The sequence below is a fragment of the Lissotriton helveticus genome, chromosome 3_2, assembly GCF_964261635.1.
Source record: "Lissotriton helveticus chromosome 3_2, aLisHel1.1, whole genome shotgun sequence".
NCBI classification, from domain to species: domain Eukaryota; kingdom Metazoa; phylum Chordata; class Amphibia; order Caudata; family Salamandridae; genus Lissotriton; species Lissotriton helveticus.
In genome coordinates, this window is record NC_136062.1 from 162,514,107 (window position 1) to 162,536,187 (window position 22,081).

The window sequence follows — 22,081 nt, forward strand, 5'->3', positions numbered from 1 at the left end:
TGCTAAACTGTCCTGATGTTCCATGGAAGTATATAGGCTGACTATATTGATGGTCACTAAAAAGAAATAGGGTTTCCAGGGTATGTGTTGTATCTTTGTGAGGATGTCCTTTGTATCCTGTGCGTATGATGGAATGTCTCTCATTAACGGTTGTAGTTTGTAGTCTATGTTTACCCCCAGCCGAGAGCAAGGAGAATTAATTCATGCTAATATTGGTCTCCCTGGTGACGGTGGGGCTCCTTTCTGAATTTGAGGGAGTAGATAAAAAGTTAGTATTGTCACATATTGAATAAAGAGATGCATTTTTTCAACGTAACTTAGTGGATCACCTGTTTTTATCATCTTATGTATGGCCATAGTATGGTCTTGTTCCAAAAGTGGGTAACAAGATATGTTATGATGTATGTGTGTGGAAGTCGCACTCTTTGTATACAATATGAACAGTTAATGAGGTACGTGTTCTAAGTCAGATTAACGCCTGCTAGTGTTGAGATATGAATATAAGTGGCCTAGTCCCAAAGGGCAGCTAGGACTCTGACTTGCAGCTACAAGAAGTAGTATTCCATTTTATAACATTTTAATCATGTAAACAAGAGATTTCAGACAAAATAATTTTCTTCAATAATCAAATAGTGACTTTAGCATTTAGAACATTTAGCATTATGCAGAGTGAATATACAATACATTTGATTTTCATCACAAAAATACATTTGCATCATAACCCAATGCATTTCGGAACTTTTCGTTCCTTCGTCAGGGGTTCTGTGAAAAAGGAAATAAAGGAAACTAGTTTAGACAATGCCGTCCCGTGTCATTGTTTCAATGTATTAAGAACTTTTCGGACTGTGTTTTAAGTCTCAATTAAAGAAAACCGACATGAATTATTATAATGGTCGACCTAACTTGATGATTTATCTATTTAGGAATCAACACGATGACACTATGTTCTGTGGTCTTACCTATTTAGATGAATTTAGGGTTTCTTAAACACACGAAATGTCAAGCAATTTGCCAATAGTATCTGTAGGTAGATGTATAGTAAATTTTAGAGCCATATTACATATATCTGTTTAGTCCATTTAAAAAAAAATGTTTGCCGTATGATATCTTACCTATCACAAATAGTTTTGGAGAGTTGTTGGCATAATCGCGACAACCTGAAGATAAATAAACTGGGTTTAAGATCCACTATTGTGGAATGATAAAGAATAGTAAATGAGTTCAAATTCACAAATTAATTCGATATAGCTTTTCTCACCTGCGTGAGGGGAGAATACTTCCGACGAGATTAAGGAAGATGAACGGGAGCCACAACCGTGGGTCCTGTGAAAAAGGAGAATTTATTTGTTTTTAGGCGTAGGGCGTATTAAAGCATGCGATTAAGAACATTTAGGCCAAAGATAGCATTATCTCATTCAAATTACTGAAAACAGAAGGAGGGGCAAAGAATATCTACTCTCGTAACTATGGGTAAGCCGTCATGCCCCTCATTCTGTTTTCAGTAATTTGAATGAGATAATGCTATCTTTGGACTAAATGTTCTTAATCGCATGCTTTAATACGCCCTACGCCTAAAAACTAATAAATTCTCCTTTTTCACAGGACCCACGGTTGTGGCTCCTTTATCTCGGCGGAAGTATTCTCCCCTCACGCAGGTGAGAAACGCTATATCGAAAACATTTGTAAATTTGAACTCATTTACTATTCTTTATCATTCCACAATAGTGGATCTTAAACCCAGTATATTTATCTTCAGGTTGTCGCGATTATGCCAACAACTCTCCAAAACGATTTGTGATAGGTAAGATATCATACGGCAAACATTTTTTGTTTAATGGACTAAACACATATATGTACTATGGCTCTAAAATTTACTATACATCTACCTACAGATACTATTGGCCAATTGCTTGACATTGTGCGTTTAAGTAACCCTAGGTAAGAGCACAGAACATAGTGTCATCGTGTTGATTCCTAAATAGATAAATCATCAAGTTAGGTTGACCATTATAATAATTCATGTCAGTTTTCTTTAATTGAGACTTAAAACACAGTCCTAAAAGTTCTTAATACATTGAAACAATGACACGGGACGGCATCGTCTAAACTAGTTTCCTTTATTTCCTTTTTCACAGAACCCCTGACGAAGGAACAAAAAGTTCCGAAATGCATTGGGTTATGATGTAAATGTATTTTTGTGATGAAAATCAAATGTATTGTATATTCACTCTGCATAATGCTAAATGTTCTAAATGCTAAAGTCACTATTTGATTATTGAAGAAAATTATTTTGTCTGAAATCTCTTGTTTACATGATTAAAATGTTATAAAATGGAATACTACTTCTTGTAGCTGCAAGTCAGAGTCCTAGCTGCCCTTTGGGACTAGGCCACTTACATTAACAGGCTATGTTAGCCAATTGTTGTTGAGAATCCTGAAGATAATCATCCACATGCAGTATCACTGTATTACCGCAGATGTCCGCCTCTTTAATGATCAGGTCTTGCCATTTCTGGAGTTCCTCAATAGCTCTTCGATCATCTGTAGTAATATTTTGAGGAAGAAATGTTCTATGTTCCAAGTATTTGTGATGTTCTCATTCCAGATCGTACAATAGTAATGAATGAAAAGCATTAATACTATTACCAGCAGGTAATTTTGGACAAAATGTTGACTTATTCGATAGGTGAGTAGACTCGGTAGCATCAGTCTGAATTCCCAATTCAGTAACTATAGTTGACAAAGAGATGGGAGCAATATCCTATTCAGCTAAGGTTTCAAGTAAGTTAATATTTGCAATGTCTCGATTAGATAAATCAGATGTGAGAGGGATAGACTGTGTAGGAAGTTTAGGTGGTTTGTCAGCAAAGAAAACCCGCAATTTCAGTTTCTGTGTGAATATGAAAACTATTTTAGTTCTAATAATATTCCACAAGTCAGTCAGACAGAAAGACACCCCTTTGAGTGTATTCAGTTCTTATTCTGACAATTCAACATTCGACAAGCTGGGTACAATATTTGCTATTTGATAGGTGTTTTCTCCAATTCCTGGCTCGAGTAGTTAACCTGGTTTTAAGGATAGGAGCAGTCTGGGATTTATAGCCTCTGTGGAAGTTGAGGTATTAATTTCAGCAGCGGTAGCTTCTGTGGAAGTTGGTTGAGGTTCTTAGACCTAGTCTATAGCGTAGAACTGCCTCATAGAAATCTACCTTGTTGGGTCCAAAGGTCACATCTAGAGATGCTGCCGGTGAGTCAATGTCTGAGCTAGAGGTGGGTCGTGGTCGGGTCATAAGGTGTATAGTACTCGTGCTGGATTTAGGTGGGCATCATATTTCCTCGCAAAAGTATAGACACGTCAGAGTTGATAGTCGATTAGATTGCATCAAGACTTACAGGTATGGATCTTTTACCCCTCTAACTTTGTCCCAACAATTCCCTTGGAGCTTTTTTGTCATCTCTGGATCATCTTTTCCAGTTTCATGTCTGAAGCCACAGCATTAAAACTTCCCTCTCTGTATTTCACTACAATATGTCTTTGGATTAATTTTTGTAGAAGTATGGTTTTTCCACTGCTAGCTTCTTCACTCTTTCCGAATACCAGGACCCATATCTCAAGTCGTTTATGCGATGAATTTCGTGTACCACAGTAATCAGTGACTCCAGAGTCTTCATGTTCAGCTCCAAATCACCTTCCTGCTCAGCATGTACACAGTTTTTCACTAGAGCTGTCATATGTAAAACATATCTCCAGTACTTGCAAAGTTCTGATTTTTTTCACATTTTTTGACAAACTGTGCAAACTTTGTTATCAGGTGTTCGGATTTTGATTTGAGTGTATTACGTTCCAAATGGAGGGGGACTTAACCAGGAGAGTAAAAATACTTTTTGGGGAGAACCTGACATATGGTTAGGACCTTCTTTTGGCTAATAAAGATTATCTGCCTGAGTTTGTTATGGAGTGCTCAAAGGGGGAAGATGCAATGTTACTGAACTTTCTCTGACCTCATTCCAGAGTCAAAACATTAATACTTGCAGGAGTGGGCGTTAGCACTTGCTCCCTCACTTTACAGCAATCATGTAGGGTGGGATGCTGAGTCACCTCACCATGAAATCCCATTAAAATATAGTCCTACTCTACAGTGGCAGTACCCAATAAAACATGATGCAAAGAAACAGGTCAGGGAGATTCTAGATCAACTTGAATACCAAGATGTAATTGAAAACTGCACATCTTCAGTGAATAATTGTTTGTTTCACTTAAAGAAAATTGACAATTTCTCAGGACACCCCTGCGCCGCACGGCCACCAGCTGTTGTGTGTGTATCTCCCCCCGCTGCTGCCCGCAGACTCGCTGTGCCTGCCTCGCCGCCCCCGCCGTAATTGCGTGTACTGCTGATTGTAATCTGTTTACTTTTTTGTTCCCCCGCATCTTGTTAACATTTCTTTATTTCCCATGTACTGTTATTGATTTGTTGTTATAGCCTGTGCTGTTGTCCTGCCTCTCTGACCCCTGTGCCTGCCCGCCCCGCTACCCGCTTCCTGCCGCCGTGCTATCGGCCACGCCCCCTTTTCCTTCTGTGCCCTCCCCGCTCCCGCCTCCCAGCTGCTCCTCCCTCCCTCCCACTTGGCCATAAATGGCGACCGCGCGGTGCAGGTGAGTGTGACCTGTTCTCAGGACACCCCCGCGCCGCACGGCCACCAGCTGTTGTGTGTGTATCTCCCCCCGCTGCTGCCCGCAGACTCGCTGTGCCTGCCTGGCCGACCCCGCCCCCCGCCGTAATTGCGTGTACTGGTGATTGTAATCTGTTTACTTTTTTGTTCCCCCGCATCTTGTTAACATTTCTTTATTTCCCATGTACTTTTATTGATTTATTGTTATAGCCTGTGCTGTTGTCCTGCCTCTCTGACCCCTGTGCCTGCCCGCCCCGCTCCCCGCTTCCCGCCGCCGTGCTATCGGCCACGCCCCATTTTCCTTCTGTGCCCTCCCCGCTCCCGCCTCCCAGCCGCTCCTCCCTCCCTCCCACTTGGCCATAAATGGCGACCGCGCGGCGCAGGTGAGTGTGACCTGTTCTCAGGACACCCCCGCGCTGCACGGCCACCAGCTGTTGTGTGTGTATCTCCCCCCGCTGCTGCCCGCAGACTCGCTGTGCCTGCCTGGCCGACCCCGCCGTAATTGCGTGTACTGGTGATTGTAATCTGTTTACTTTTTTGTTCCCCCGCATCTTGTTAACATTTCTTTATTTCCCATGTACTGTTATTGATTTGTTGTTATAGCCTGTGCTGTTGTCCTGCCTCTCTGACCCCTGTGCCTGCCCGCCCGCTCCCCGCTTCCTGCCGCCGTGCTATCGGCCACGCCCCCTTTTCCTTCTGTGCCCTCCCCGCTCCCGCCTCCCAGCTGCTCCTCCCTCCCTCCCACATCGCCATCAATGGCGACCGCGCGGACGCGCAGCGGGCGCGCCGATTGTGCGCCGAAGGCACGCCAAAGATAAGCCCGTCTGCGCCCGTCCGTGCCTGGACCGCGCCCAGCACCAGGACCCCTGGCCCCCACCGATGCAAGACTGCTCGACAGACCTACGACGCCGTCGCCCTCAATGCACTCAATTCCGGCCGGAACCCCGCCTGCTGCCGTGACGCCCCGAAACGCTTTCACGGACCCTTCACCTGCACAACCTGCAAGTTCACCTGCCTCCGAACATGCACCACGCCCGCCAAGCCAAACCCCAGCAGCGACCTCAAGTGCATCCTGCTCAACACCCGCTCCGTCCACAGACACCGTCGAACTCTGGAACCTGCTCGACACAACATCACCAGACGTCGCCTTCCTCATGGAAACTTGGATGAACGCCTCCTCAGCCCCCGACATCTCCATCGCCATCCCGGATGGTTACAAGATCATCAGGAGGGACCGAGTCAACCAGACAGGGGGAGGCATCGCCATCATCCACAAGAACACCATCCGCATCACGACCGACACCGACGACACCTACACCGCCGCCGAACACCTCCACTTCCAGATTCACATCGACCCAAAGACGACCCTCAGAGGCACCCTCATCTACAGACCCCCGGGACCACGCACACAATTCAGCGAAGACATCACGGACTTCATCAGCCCACACGCCCTCCCCTCCGCCGACTACATCCTCCTAGGGGACCTCAACTTCCACCTGGAGAACAACAAGGACCGCAACACCGTCACCCTGCTGGACAACTTCGCCAACCTCAGACTCAAGCAACTGGTCAACACCCCCACCCACTACGCCGGCCACACGCTTGACCCCATCTTCTCATCCAGCAAGCACATCGCCTTCAGCCACTCCACCGGACTTCACTGGACCGACCACAGCTGCGTCCACTTCAGCTTCAGGAGAACCACTACCCACCACCACCCGCAACAGGTTCCTCACAGAAGCTTGAGCAAGATCACCGCCGACCAGCTCACCACCTCCTTCAGCCAGAGCCCACCTGCCAGCACACCGGACCCCAACGAAGCAGCCCGCAACTTCACGCAGTGGTTGACCGCCTGCGCCGACGACCTCGCACCACTGAAGAACCCTCCCAGCAAACCCAGAAGCAAGAAGGCCCCCTGGTTCACCGACGAACTCAAGGACTCCAAGAAGACCTGCCGCACCCTCGAGAAAGCCTGGCTCCTCGACCGGACCACTGACAACATGACCGCCCTCAAACACGCGACCCGCAAACACCACCAGCTCATCCGCACCACCAAGAAGAAATCACTGAAGGATCGACTGGACAACAACGCCCACGACAGCAAGGAACTCTTCAGCATCGTCAAGGAGTTCTCCAACCCCAGCACCGGCAACAACAACATCACCCCGTCACAAGATCTCTGCGACTCCCTCGCCTCATTCTTCCACCGCAAGATTGCCGACATCCACAACAGCTTCGGCGCACCTTCCTCGCACCCAACCGGCGAACCAACGCACCCCACCGCCACCCTCCGCACCTGGACCGCAGTGACCACCGAAGACACAGCCCACACGATGAACACCATCCACTCAGGATCTCCGACTGACCCCTGCCCCCACCACGTCTTCAACAAGGCCGACTCAACCATCGCACCCCAACTCCGAGACATCATCAACACCTCCTTCGACACCGCCACCTTCCCGGAGAGCTGGAAGCATGCCGAGCTCAGCGCCCTACTGAAGAAACCAACAGCGGACCCCACCGACCTCAAAAACTTCCGCCCCATCTCGCTCCTCCCTTTTCCTGCCAAAGTCATCGAGAAGATCGCCAACAAACAGCTTGCCGCCTTTCTCGAGACGAATGGATCCCTCGATCCCTCGCAATCCGGCTTCAGAGCCAACCACAGCACCGAGACCGCCCTCATCGCAGCCACCGACGACATCAGAGCCCTTCTCGACAACGGGGAAACAGAGGCACTCATCCTCCTGGACCTCTCCGCCGCGTTCGACACTGTCTGCCACCGCACCCTAGTGCAACGCCTCAGCAACACCGGCATCCAAGAGAAGGCATTGAAGTGGATCATCTCGTTCGTCGCCGGAAGAACACAGAGAGTCCGCCTCCCCCCATTTCGCTCCAAGGCCACCAAAGTCATCTGCGGCGTCCCGCAAGGATCATCATTCAGCCCCACCCTCTTCAACGTCTACATGAGACCTCTCGCAGACATCGCATGCCAACACAACCTCAACATCATCTCCTACGCCGACGACACCCAGCTGATCCTCTCCCTCACCAGAGACCCCGACACCGCCAGAACCAGCCTCCACGAAGGGATGAATGACGTCGCAGAGTGGATGAAGAACAGCCGCTTGAAACTGAACTCAGACGAGACGGAAGTCCTCATCCTTGGACCATCACCCTCCGCCTGGGACGACTCCTGGTGGCCCCCTGCCCTGGGCACCGCCCCCAAGCCGACAGACCACGCACGCAACCTGGGCTTCATCCTGGACTCCTCCCTCTCGATGACCAGACAAGTCAACACCGTCTCCTGTTCATGCTTTCACACCCTCCGCATGCTCCGCAAGATCTACCGATGGATCCCGATCAAAACCAGAAAGACGGTCACCCAGGCACTCGTCACCAGCCGGCTTTACTACGGAAACACCCTCTACGCCGGAACCACAGCCAAGCTACAAAAAAGACTCCAACGCATCCAGAACGCCTCCGCCCGACTCATCCTGGACATCCCTCGACGCAGCCACATCTCCGACCACCTGAGGAACCTGCACTGGCACCCTATCAACAAGAGGATCATGTTCAGGCTCCTCACCCACGCACACAAATCTCTCCACAACCTGGGCCCCAAGTACCTCAACGACCGCCTGACCTTCCACACGCCCACCCGCCAGCTACGGCCCGCTAGCCTCGCCCTCACACCACGCATCCGAAGAGCCACCGCCAGAGGCAGATCCTTCTCCTACCTGGCGGCCAAGACATGGAACTCCCTCCCCATCCACCTTCGGCTGACCCAGGACCACCTCGCCTTCAGGAGACAACTCAAGACATGGCTGTTCGAGCAGTAGCGCCCCCCTTCCCCCAAGCGCCTTGAGACCCTTCCGGGTGAGTAGCGCGCTATACAAGTGTGATGATTGATTGATTGATTGACAATTCATACCATCTAGTTTTGGACTACAGGCATTTGAACACATGCACACAAACATTTACAGTACAAAATGCACACAGTGCAGCATTAATGAATAATATTGTGCGAAAGAAATACAAAACAACACTAGATATTGAATGGGAATCTTCTGCCAGAATATAGTGCCTGGAGGCAGATGTTTGATAGCATTCATGGCCCAAGGCTCTCAATACCAATTTTGTAGACTGCCCCATGGATATAGGAATAGCCCCGGGTTGTTCTCAGAGAGAGTAACAGAGTTACTTCAAAATTGTGATGAGTAGGTATTGTCCCACATAGATGATATTTATCTGATGGACAATTAGTTATCGGACCACTTGTACAAGGTGAGCAACATAATTCTGGGATTCACCAATGTGGGTCTACAAATTTAACTTTAAAAAATAAAAAATTGCCCACCTCTATGCCCTATTTTTAGAATATGAGTTATCAAGTGAACAAATAGCCTGGCAGCTAATTTGTTGGAAAAATATGTGCTGCTCCAACCTCCAAAGACTCTGAAAGGTTTACAATCCATTTTATGACTCCTAAATTTTGGCAGAACATACATTTTGAACTTCGCAGAAAAGGGTTAAAACCTTCTACAAACTAGTCACACCTGATTTTTTAGTCTAACATGGGACACAGAAACACACCCAGAAATTCTCCATTCTCTAAAAGCTGACATGATAGCTTCCAAACATTTATACACACGTGTGAATAACACAAATTTGGTAATCCGGGTAGTCGGGGGTCAATCAGGGTACACTTACCGAGCCCTCAAATAAATGCAAAACGGCACCATAGCATACAAATCACATTTATACACAAATGCTGAAATGAGTTTTGCAGCCAGAGAAAAAAATACTGGAAGCAGTACAAACTGCTGTAGTGAGAGAAAGAGCACTAGCTCAAGGAAAACGCATAATTGTCATGACTCCAGTACCAACCTTAGAGGCTGGTCCACAAGCAAGCATTCCAAACACGAAAACATTACATCTGTGGTGGATACAATGGGCTAATTATCTCAGTGCAACAGATGTAGACTACAAATTTGACTCTACATTAAAAAGACAAGCTTTTCTGCAATACAAACAAGAATATCCTCTCCTGAACAAAATAATGCCCCTGATCAGTATGAATACCTCATTTACACAGACGGATCTGACCAGCCTGCCGTAGGAAGTAAAGAGCAATTCAGCGATTGTGAAGAGACATATGCAGGATGGCAAGTTCTGTGTAGCAATACACAGAGTCAGTCTCTAGGAGATTGCACAACACAGCTGGCAGAACTAAAAGCACGGATACTGGCACTAAAGAATACAGTTCTGGAATTCCCCACACTCATTGTGTGTGATTCATTTTACAGTGTCCAGAAATACAATGGATATCTTCACTATTGGAGTCAGAATGGGTTTAGAGATTCCAAAGGTTGCACTATAATGCACAAATTACTGTGGGAATAGGTAGCAAATCTGGAAAAATGCAATTTTCATAATGAGTCATCAGTGTGTTGGTGTGCCATTTGAAGGGAGTTCATTGGCTGATAAAGCCGTCAAGGCAACAGTGAGAACCCCTAATGTTGCTGCAATCACTTATTGTAGCATGAGGATAGACAGATAGATATAGATAGCTGTGAAGGCTACATGCAATAACAGCTCAGCCTTGCCCAAATGTTTTCCACTCAAGTACTCCTACAAGTTAGATGTGCAAAATATTCTGTATGCTCAAATTCCAGCAGTGGGGGATAGAGTAATTCCAAACATGGATTACAGATTAGGATTAATTGTAGCAGCACACGAGGGTCTGGCTGCAGCACACCCAGGTATCGCTGCAACTATGTCACTATCGAAGCAGCTTTATTGGTGACCATGTCTCTCAAAACAGACCAAGGGCTATGTCCTAAAATGCAACATCTGTCAGCAGATGATGGGTTCCTCTGTAGCACGTCTAACACAAACACCATTATGGATATCAGGCAGACCTCTTGATTGTGTCGATTTGGACCACTACAGACTCTAACAATCTGACAGGGCTTACAAGTCTATCTTGGTGGCAGTGGATTAATGCTCTAGATTCCTATAGGTTTGGCCTCAGTACTCGGCTGACGCCCAAACTGTTTTAGAGGATTTGCGAGTCTTCATAGGGACATATGCAATTGGCACATTACATTCCAACCGTGGCCCTGAGTGAACCTCACAGGCTTGCAAAGAAGGCATATGAAGTTTGGGAGTAGACTTGCAGTACTACTTTATGTATCATCCCAAGGAAATTTAATAGTGAAGAGGAAGAATTGGGACTTAAAAAAAGTGCGGGTATAATGCTTGGGTGGCGGTTGCATCAATCACCTATATGGGGTCCAGAGGGCACTTGTAAACATGCCAATAAGTTCCTTAGGGGGGCGTGCTGCATACTAAGCCTTGTTCGGGATTAGAATGTCAGTACATGTGGCAGCACACTATCGGATGAAAAACTGTTTGACATCAATGATCATTTGGCTGTTTTACTGGAATTCATATGACATCTGGGCTTTACAAAGCAACAACAAAGTAAAATGCACCACCACTGGAGATTTGAAAGCTGTTCCGGCAAGATCTGCCTGGGTCCAGAAGATCAGGGATTTAGTTAGAGAAAATATTGTGGACAACAAAAGAATTTGGGTAATATTAAAGAGTGCCTAAAGTGGTCCTGGCTGTGGGAGGAACAAGAACAGTACTTCTTCTGTCCCTTGTCAGCAATAAAGAAAAGAGATTTGTTTTGAATGATTTGATCAAACCACACTATGTGGCTGAAACTCAATAATAGGCCGCATGGGCTCTTGGGTAGCCCCACATCCCCTCTTGCTACCATACAGGAATTCAGATAAAAGATTATTAAGTTTTAATGGCTCCACTTTGTGAAGTGAAGGAGTTACCAACAATGGAATGCAATTTGTACCTGTTGACATTGAAGAACATAAAACTACAAATGACAGACAGATCTCAACTCGGCCAGATACCAAAGTCTATGTGAATATTTCTTTAATGGAGGCAGCTGCCAGTTCCACAAAATCTGCTGAGCTACGGAAGATAGATCAAACTGCATCTGGCTACTTCATTGGTTTTGATGATTTCTCATCGGATCCAAGTGAACCCAAGTTACCTCCACTGCCACTGCCTGTTCCTCACAAGAGAATAATTTGTGATTTCGACATTTGGCTGAAAAAAAGTTACTTTGTTTCTCCATGGCTACAGCTCTGGATTGAAATTGGTCTCCTGTTCCTAGTCCTTTGGAATGGCATAGTGACTGTCTTTTCCTTGCTCCTGAATGGACGTAACTTCCCAGAACACTCTGCAGTACAACATGTATACTTGGTCCTGAAACCACATGCATATTCATGCCATGAACAGAGCGACCTGTCCTTTGTCAACATTACAGCAGTTCCAGCTACTGATGGAATAACTTCAGAGTCTCTTATGATGTGTATTGTCCTAGTGAACTTTTGAAAATTCCACATTTACTCAAAATTTCTCTTAATGATATCCTCACCATCAGAACACACTCGGATGATTGGGCGTTGAAACTGTGCATACTTTGCTATCTGATTTAGAACACTCTCCAGCATTTTCAAATGATAAATTCCATGATGGTACATCTATTTTTGACACCAATGTCTGTTACCAACTGTAAAACATATCTCCAGTTCTTGCAAAGTTCTGATTTTTTTTCAAATTTTTTGACAAACTGTACAAACATTGTTATCAGGTTTTCTGAATTTGAACTGAGTGTATATTGAACCGTGCCTGGCTTTGCATTATGTCTCTAAACTGAAGTGTACCCGACTCCTTGTACACTTCTTAGATAAGATATACAAGATCTATTTTGTCATTCTTATTCCAGAAAGAATTCCAACGGAGTGTTTTGATAGTCTCAGATGTGTAGAGCATACTTTGTAACAAAAGGACACAATGAGTACTGACTGGGCAGTCTTGCTTCCAAAGATTTCAGCTTCAACATGTGTATTGTCCATGCCACATTCACTGAGATGACTTCTTGCACACCTCAACCCAACTCTTTTCCTGTGGGAGACACCCATCATTGGGTAAAGATCATCAAATTCTACTGGATTGCTCATGAAAATATCAGCTAAAATACAGAAAACACATTCACTGTGGAAAATTGGCAGGATAGGCTATTCTTCAAGCTGAGCACCCACATTTTGGAAATGTATTAGAGCTGTTTATACTGTTGTGTAGTTTCTGTCTTGTTGGACTTGGCCCTTCTGGCAGGTTCACCCCTGAACTTTTTGCATTTGAACGCTGAAATAATTATAAGGATTTCTGGTCTTTGCGCACTTTAGCACTGGGATTGGCCTGCCCTCCCATAGGAATGCATGGGGAATGTGTGTGTCCCTGGTAGTTCCTGACGCGTGGGGAGTGCAGATGCAAGTTTGGTATGTGCGGACTCGTGAGATTGAATGCTGTGGGATGATGTGTGCGGCGTTCATGTGTCTAGTGTGGAAGTGCCACTTCTAGAAGTTGTCCTGTCTGTGCAGTGAAGGTGCTGGATTGTGATTTGCTGGAGCTGGCTGGTGTCCCAGGCTCCTAGAGTCTGGGTGGGTATGCCCCAGTGGTGAATGGGGACATCTGCATGTTGATGGCAGGGAGGGGCTGCACCTGGGACCTGAATAGGGCTGGGCTTTCCCCAAATAATGCTGGCTCCGCCCCCTGTGGTGCGTCTAATGACCCTAGCCTGGCCAGTGAATAGTGAGAGGGGCTGAGCCCATCAGAGTGCTCCCAAACCAGCTGCACCTGGTTTTGCCACCACCCTGCACCTTTAGACAAAGAGATTTTTGTGTATAAAAAGAGGCTGTGACCTCTTGTAAAATGTTCTTGTTTGCCAACTTGAAACAACCAGGGGCGTGCTGCTGCTGGGGCCCAGGGGAAGGCTTGCCTCCCTGGGCCCTGCCCAGCCCCTGGAGGAATTTCCTTTTCTGGGAGCTGCTGTGCTCCACCTTTCATATCCTGGACCTCTGGGACCCATTTCCTCCTCTTTGGATGTTGCCAAGGGAGGCCCTTCTTTAGGGGTCTTTCCTCCCCGTGCCCCCAGCGCCTGGTGGGCGCTTTATTCTGCATCTTTAGGCAGAGCGCTGTTGTGTTCCCTCGGGGGGAAGCGCTCCTGCCCTTGTGCGTACCTCGCAGGTGCCTACCCTGCCTTATGCCCGATTCTCGCTAGTTTCTAAATTGAGGGTGCCGCCCCTTTTGATATTCACTTTAACTGGTGCCTACCCCGTTTCTACTCTTAATTGATTTACCGAGGGTGCCCACCCCTCATTTGCCAGTCAGAATCACCGCCCCGGCCCTCGCGCCGCAAAATAGGAAGTCAGGCGCCGTAGTGCCTTACTCGGGCGGGACTTCCTGTTCTGCGAGGAAGTCCCACCCGCCGCCGTGCTCCGATTGGGGGGAAGCCTTGGCCCCGCCTTTCCCGTCTCCCGTGTGGAGACAGAGACCGGAGTTGCTGCCCGCCCACGAAGGAGAAGCTGCCGAGCCGCCCAGGCTGCACCCTGAGTCCCGGTCCCGAGATGGGGGACCGGGTGAACATAGGCGCTGTCGGGCGGGGCTCCCAGGGGTCGGGAGAGCCCCGCTACCACCGCCGATGGATGACTTCTGCCTGTGCCTATCCCCAGCCGGTGAGTCAGCCAAGGAGTCCGGGTGGGGAGAGGCAGAGAGGGAGCGGTCCCGCCAGGAGAGCGGGCCGCTCCAGAATGGCCCAAAGTCCTTTCTTTAATGGTTTGAGCAGGCCTGCTGGTTCGGGCCGCTCCACCGCCGCCCCTCTTTGGTTTCCAGGGCCCTGTGGTGTCCTGCGGTCCCGGGGGCCTGTGTCCCCCCCAGAGTCATGGCGCGCCAACATTAGGGCATTCCTTTTACTCAGGGGGGCAGGGTAAAACCCCCCCCCCCAGTTATGTCCAGAGCCCATGGTTCCAACGAGGCCAACCGTTATTTTAGCGTACCCATGTGGGACTTGGAGGGACATGTTTACCTTTGGGGCATTGTGTATTTGGGGAGCCAGAGTGCTCCAGAGGGCACTGTTGTTTATTTCAGAGCCAGAGGGCTCCAGCAGTTTGCACAGTCTTTTTCCTGGGGGCCAGTGAGGGCCCATGCCGCAGTTTTGATTCTACAGCCGCCCAGCAAGTAGTGGGCAGCTGCACCGTTTATGTTCTTTCCCTTTTAGGGACTTGTTCTTTGGAGTAGGAGTGAGACGCACTCCTTCATCCCTACCTTCGCCTTCCCCAGCAGCACAGCACTTAGTGCCAGCTGCAGCGTTTAGGCCATGTTCTGTCCCTGTCCCCAGCTGCCCAGCAAGTAGTGGGCAGCTGCTACGTTTAGGTATTGGCGCAGTGGTACAACCTGGACTTTAAAAATGATTTATGTGCTATTATGATTTCTGCGCTAACTGTGGTTTAGGCATTATTATGATCTAAGTCCCATTGGTTTTGGGTGCTAGGAAATGTACTGTGTGTTGTATGTTTTGTGCACCCTGTGTTTTGACACCGCTGAATGTGTATTTATGCGTCATGTGTCCTTCTGACACCGCTGAATGTGTTTTTATGTGTCATGTGTTTTCCCTACACCGCTGAATGTGTTCTTATGCATCATGAGTCCTCCTAACACTGCTGAATGTGTTTTTATGCGTCATGTGTTTTCCCTACACCGCTGAATGTGTTCTTATAAATAATGTGTCCTCCTGAGACCGCTGAATGTGTTTTTATGCGTCATGTGTTTTCCCTACACCGCTGAATGTGTTCTTATGCATCATGTGTCCTCCTGACACCGCTGAATGTGTTTTTATGCGTCATGTGTTTTCCCTACAACACTGAATGTGTTCTTATGCATCATGTGTCCTCCTGACACCGCTGAATGTGTTTTTATGCATCATGTGTGAAGATTCTACTTGTTCTATGTTCTAAGTGTTACTTCTACAAAGTGCTAATTCTACCAAAAGCCAGTTCTAAAAGTGCTTATTCCTGACAGTGGTCCAGGTGGCCCTGTCCCATGTATTTAATCCCCTGCAAATTCTGCCCGTGCCTCTGGCACATTGTAAAGTGTGTGTTTACTATCTAATGTGTTTTGTAATACAAAGGCTATTTTTACATATACCATGTGTGGAGTTCTTTTTGTGGGGGGCCTGGGATGTTGTTGCTGGTGGGTGCGTGCGCAAATACTTAACTTACATTACCCCGGGGATCAGCCTTACTGCTCGTGTAACGTTGCCTAGAGGGTGAGCAGGGGTTATCTTTGGCGTGTAACTCCCTTGCCTTGACTAGAGTGGTGGTTTCTTCCTGGCTTTGGCGCAAGCCTCAGCCAACTGGAAATCCCATTTCTAACACTGGTTGGCAGCGAAAGGGATCCAGATTTGTGTTTGCGCAGTACCACAGCCACAACTGGCTCCACTACAAAAGTCTGCATTTTAGATAGTCACATGTAAGGGGATTATTGTTTTTAAATTTGTTCTGAATGTCATTTCTTGTGCACTGTGAGTTAGGTGTACCCAGCTCGGGAGGGTAGATCATCCCCTAAGTGCAGTGTAAGTTTTCTGGATTCCCCAGGAAGGGTGGGATCCAGTGGTGGCAGCATAAGTGTGCCCAGTGCAGGTGTTACCCGTCCCGTTCCCGGAGTCATGGTACCTGTGTCACGTGTGGTCAGGTTGAGAAATCAGGGGCGGTAGAAACTGTCTTACCAGTCTGGGGGGGTGTGTGTGGATGAATGTTGTGTTGCACTGGACAAGTGGTGTGAGTTCCCTGAAATAGGGAGCTTGCTGAATAAATGGATGTTTGTTGGATTTCACGGGTGGGCCTGAAGCTCAAGGGAGTTTGCCCTGCCCCTGTGCAATTGTGTTATTTGTTGGGGAGTGACCCTAAGGAAAGTTCTGGTCTTTCAGCCCGGTGGTGGAAGTGGCTCAGAGGAGCACAAGCCCGGTCTCCGTAGTCTGAGTGTTTTTTTTTGGGAACACCAGGTGAGGGAGCCTAGCATGTCCGTATGGAGCGTCCTTTGAGGGGGATCTCCCAGTGTGGAGAGAACGTGGAGCGCCTGTAAGCAGGGCTCTAGTAGTTCTGTTGTCTGGCAGTACCGCTCCAGTTGGGAGGGTGCAGAAGTCCGTATGGAGGGGTGCGAGGGGGATAGGCTCCCCATTGGAGGATCCAGTGGGTCAGGGGCCAGCGAGAAGGGCTGTGTCGCCAGGGAGTGACCATGGTGATGCCACTACTGTCCTGAGTTACAGGCAGACTTGTACACGACACATTAGTTATGTGTCACCCTCAAGGAAGTCCTGGCGCGCCAGGCATCTGACCAAAGGGTACGTCCCTCGGATGGGGAGCCAGTAGCCGGTGTTTCCGGATCTGGACGTAAGGGCAACAGTAAGCAGTGTCCTGAAGTTACAAAAAGGAACTTCTGCCTGAAGAGAAGGAACCGGGTAAGCTGTATGGAGGAGTACTGTCCCTGACCTGGGGGATTGGCCTGCAGTGATTGTCTTACTGCTGAAGGAGAGGAGAAAGTCTTAGATTTTTGTTTGTATCTGGGTGGCCAAGGGCCTGGTCCTAGCCGTGGACAACTAAGGAGTACCAGTGGGGTAGCCTGGTTGGGCCTGTTTTTTTTTAAGTATATGCTTGTCTGGTGGAACAACAGGGCGTAGAACTGGAGGGTGTCCCTGCAGTGCGGGCCCGCGTCTGTGTTCTATCGCCCAAAGCAGGGAAGTCCATCACAGTGGTGATTGGCCAGCCCTGCGTTTTGGCTGGAAAGGGGTTGTGTTGGACTTGGCCCTTCTGGCAGGTTCACCCCTGAACTTTTTGCATTTGAACTCTGAAATAATTATAATGATTTCTGGTCTTTGTGCACTTTAGCAATGTGGTGCAGTTTAAAGTGCGTGCGCTCTCTGAGTGTGTGTGTGGGATTGGCCTGCCCCCCATAGGAATGCATGGGGAATGTGTGTGTCCCTGGTAGTTCCTGATGCGTGGGGAGTGCAGATGCGAGTTTGGAATGTGCGGACTCGTGAGATTGAATGCTGCGTGATGATGTGTGTGGCGTTCATGTGTCTAGTGTGGAAGTGCCACTTCTAGAAGTTGGCCTGTCTGTGCAGTGAAGGCGCTGGATTGTGATTGGCTGGGGCTGGCTGGTGTGCCAGGCTCCTACAGTCTGGGTGGGTCTACCCCGGTGGTGAATGGGGAGATCTGCATGTTGATGGCAGGGAGGGGCTGCACCTGGGACCTGAATAGGGCTGGGCTTTCCCCACACAATGCTGACTCTGCCCCCTGTGGTGCGCCTACTGACCCTAGCCTGGCCAGTGAATAGTGAGAGGGGCTGAGCCCATCAGAGTGCTCCCAAACCAGCTGCGTCTGGTTTTGCCCCCATACTGCACCTTTAGACAAAGGGATTTCTGTGTATAAAAAGAGGCTGTGACCTCTTGTAAAATGTTCTTGTTTGCCAACTTGAAACAACCAGGGGCGTGCTGCTGCTGGGGCCCAGGGGAAGGCTTGCATCCCTGGGCCCTGCCTAGCCCCTGGATGCCTGAAGGAATTTCCTTTTCTGGCAGCTGCTGTGCTCCACCTTTCATGTCCTGGACCTCTGGGACCCATTATCTCCTTTTTGGATGTTGCCAAGAGGGGCCCTTCTTTAGGGGGCTTTCCTTCCTGTGCCCCCAGCACCTGGTGGGCGCTTTATTCTGCATCTTTAGGCAGAGCGCTGTTGTGTTCCCTCGGGGGGAAGCGCTCCTGCCCTTGTGCACACCTCGCAGGTGCCTAACCTGCCTTATGCCCGATTCTCGCTAGTTTCTAAATTGAGGGTGCAACTACTTTTGATATGCACCTTAACGGGTGCCCACCCCGTTTCTACTCTTAATTGATTTACCGAGGGCGCCCACCCCTCATTTGCCGGTCAGAATCACCGCTGCGGCCCTTGCGCCGCAAAATAGGAAGTGGGGTGGGACTTCCGGTTCTGCGAGGAAGTCCCCCCCGCCGCTGCGCTCCGATTGGGGGAAGCCTTGGTCCCACCTTTCCGGTCTCCCGTGTGGAGACGGAGACCGGAGTTGCTGCCCGCCCGCGAAGGAGAAGCTGCCGAGCCGCCCAGGCTGCACCCTGAGTACCGGTCCCGAGATGGGGGACCGGGTGAACATATGCGCTGTGGGGCGGGGCTCCCAGGGGACGGGAGAGCCCCGCTACCGCCGCCAATGGATGACTTCTGCCTGTGCCTCCCCCCAGCCGGTGCAGCCAAGGAGCCCGGGTGGAGAGAGGCAGAGAGGGAGCTGTCCTGCCAGGAGAGCGGGCCGCTCCAGAATGGCCCAAAGTCCTTTCTTTAATGGTTTGAGCGGGCCAGCTGTTGTGGGCCGCTCCACCGCCGCCCCTCTTTGGTTTCAAGGGTCCTGTAGGTTCCTGCGGTCCCGGGGGCCCGTGTCCCCCCCCAGGGCCATGGCGCTGCAACATTGGGGCATTCCATTTACTCAGGGGGGCAGGGTAAACCCCCCCCAGTTATGTCCAGAGCCCATGGTTCCAACGAGGCCAACCGTTATTTTAGCGTACCCATGTGGGACTTGGAGGGACATGTTTACCTTTGGGGCATTGTGTATTTGGGGAGCCAGAGTGCTCCAGAGGGCACTGTTGTTTATTTCAGAGCCAGAGGGCTCCAGCAGTTTGCACAGTCTTTTTCCTGGGGGCCAGTGAGGGCCCATGCCGCAGTTTTGATTCTACAGCCGCCCAGCAAGTAGTGGGCAGCTGCACCGTTTAGGTTCTTTCCTTTTTAGGTACTTGTTCTTTGGACTAGGAGTGAGACACACTCCTTCATCCCTACCTTCGCCCTCCCCAGCAGCGCAGCACTTAGTGCCAGCTGCAGCGTTTAGGCCCTGTTCTGTCCCTGTCCTCAGCTGCCCAGCAAGTAGTGGGCAGCTGCTACGTTTAGGTATTGGCGCAGTGGCGCAACCTGGACTTTAAAAGTGATTTATGTGCTATTATGTTTCTGCGCTAACTGTGGTTTAAGCATTATTATGATCTATGTCCTATTGCTTTTGGGTGCCAGGAAATGTACTGTGTGTTGTATGTTTTGCGCACCCTGTGTTCTGACACCGCTGAATGTGTATTTATGCGTCATGTGTCCTTCTGACACCGCTGAATGTGTTTTTATGCGTCATGTGTCCTTCTGACGCCGCTGAATGTGTTTTTATGCGTCATCTGTTTTCCCTACACCGCTGAATGTGTTCTTATGCACCATGTGTCCTCCTGACACCGCTGAATGTGTTTTTATGCGTCATGTGTTTTCCCTACACCCCTGAATGTGTTCTTATGCATCATGTGTCCTCCTGACACCGCTGAATGTGTTTTTATGCGTCATGTGTTTTACCTACATCGCTGAATGTGTTCTTATGCATCATGTGTCCTCCTGACACAGCTGAATGTTTTTTTATGCATCATGTGTGACCCTTCTACTTGTTCTATGTTCTAAGTGTTACTTCTACAAAGTGCTAATTCTACCACAAGCCAGTTCTAAAAGTGCTTATTCCTGACAGTGGTCCAGGAGGCCCTGTCCCATGTATATAATCCCCTGTAAATTCTGCCCGTGCCTCTGGCACATTGTAAAGTGTGTGTTTACTATCTAATGTTTTTGTAATACAAAGGCTATTTTTACATATACTTGTGTGGAGTTCCTTTTGTGGGGGGCCTGGTATGTTGTTGCTGGTGGGTGCGTGCGCAAATACTTAACTTACATTACCCCGTGGATCAGTCTTACTGCTTGTGTCACATTGCCTAGAGGGTGAGCAGGGGTTATCTTTGGCGTGTAACTCCCTTGCCCTGACTAGAGAGGTGGTTTCTGCCTGGCTTTGACGCAAGCCTCAGCCAACTGGAAATCCCATTTCTAACAACCTTCTTTAATGAGATGATATTCTGGGAGTTCGGAGCATGAATTCCAGCCGAAGGGTGAACTGGTTTTTCTTCATCCTTCACTCCACACCGAATAAGCAATACAATAATAAATTCAGTTAAATAAGCTTTGAGGACCGCATTATCAGGTAGAAGAAGATCCCTGTCCTCAGCCACTTTGAAACTATCTGGTAGACTTGCACATGTTGATAGCTTGTAGTGATTTTGCACATGTTCGCAAGGCAGTTGGGATATAAGTTTTCAGTTTTGTTTATTTATGCCTGCAGGTGACGCAGCTTGTTTTCCAGGAGCTACTTCATTGGTACAGTCTTTAAAAGGCACCAAGGCAGTATCATGTGTGCTGTATGTTCCAGACAAAGAACAGCTGTCTTCAAAATCAAAATTTTCCCGAGCAACAATTGTAGATCCTTCCCATGTAAAGTGACTTCGAAGTGGTTTAGTGTTGGATTCACAAGATTTTACAGCATGAGCTTCTATCAAATTCCTGCTTCATATTGTGTCATTATAACTTGTTGATACATCAATCCCATTCATTGATGTGATTAGCTCTCTACTTTTGCACTTGTCGTAGATTGCGTGGGCAGTCATTATATGTAGTGGAGTTTTCTTTTTGCTGTGAAGTAATTCCTAAAACATGATTTGCAAAAGACAGTACATTTGCACAGCATACATAGCCTGTCCGTTCATGGGATTGTCTTCCACTTCTAGGCTGATATCTTTAAAGCCATCATCAATGTTGTTGGCATCTGTTCCGAACTCAAGCACTTGAGTTTGTAACAGTTTTGCTCTGCTGATATTTAACAATGATATAAATAATGTTAAGACGCATCGTCATTGATGAAACACGTGTTGGCTTTTGGCTTTGGATGATTCAACTTGGATGATTTGAAGATCTCCACATTAGTCTATCAAGAAGATTTTATCTGACTTGAAGAATAAAATCATCAAAAGAGAAGATTGACTAGACTTCTTTATACTCGTGGTGGAGTTGTGCTCAGGACATTCTTGTTTGGATATCTTCCCTATTGGAGTCAGAACTGGTTTAGAGATTCCAAAGAGATTCCAAAAGTTGCACTATATTGCACAAATTACTGTGGGAACAGATAGCAAATCTGGAAAAATGTAATGAGTCATCAGTGTGTTGGTGTGCCATTTGAAGGGAGTTCATTGGCTGATGAAGCAGCCAAGGCGACAGTGAGAACCCCTGCTGTTGCTGCAATCACTCATTGTAGCATGAGGATAAGCGGACAGATATGGATAGCTGTGAAGGCTACATGCAATAACAGCTCAGCCTTGCCAAAATGTTTTCCACTCAAGTACTCCTACAAGTTGGATGTGCAAAATATTCTGTATGCTCAAATTCCAGCAGTGGTAGGTAGAGTAATACCAAACATGGATTACAGATTAGGATGAATTGTAGCAGCATATGAGGGTCTGGCTGCAGCACACCCAGGTATCGAAGCAGCTTTATTGGTGGCCATGGTTATGTCTTAAAATGCAACATCTGTCAGCAGATGATAGGTTCCGCTGTAGCACGTCTAACACAAACACCATTACGGATATCAGACAGACCT

At 48.1% G+C, this 22,081-nt stretch overlaps 1 long non-coding RNA gene across 1 annotated transcript in view; it reads left to right on the plus strand.

Annotated features, from left to right (window-relative positions):
* LOC144826254 (uncharacterized) overlaps positions 1-21,454 on the plus strand; it is a 62,217-nt gene extending 40,763 nt beyond the window's left edge. The window contains exon 3 of the long non-coding RNA XR_013609735.1: positions 20,774-21,454. This is a non-coding gene — a long non-coding RNA (uncharacterized LOC144826254). The remainder of the gene's footprint in view (positions 1-20,773) is intronic.
* The last annotated feature ends 627 nt before the right edge of the window (positions 21,455-22,081 follow it).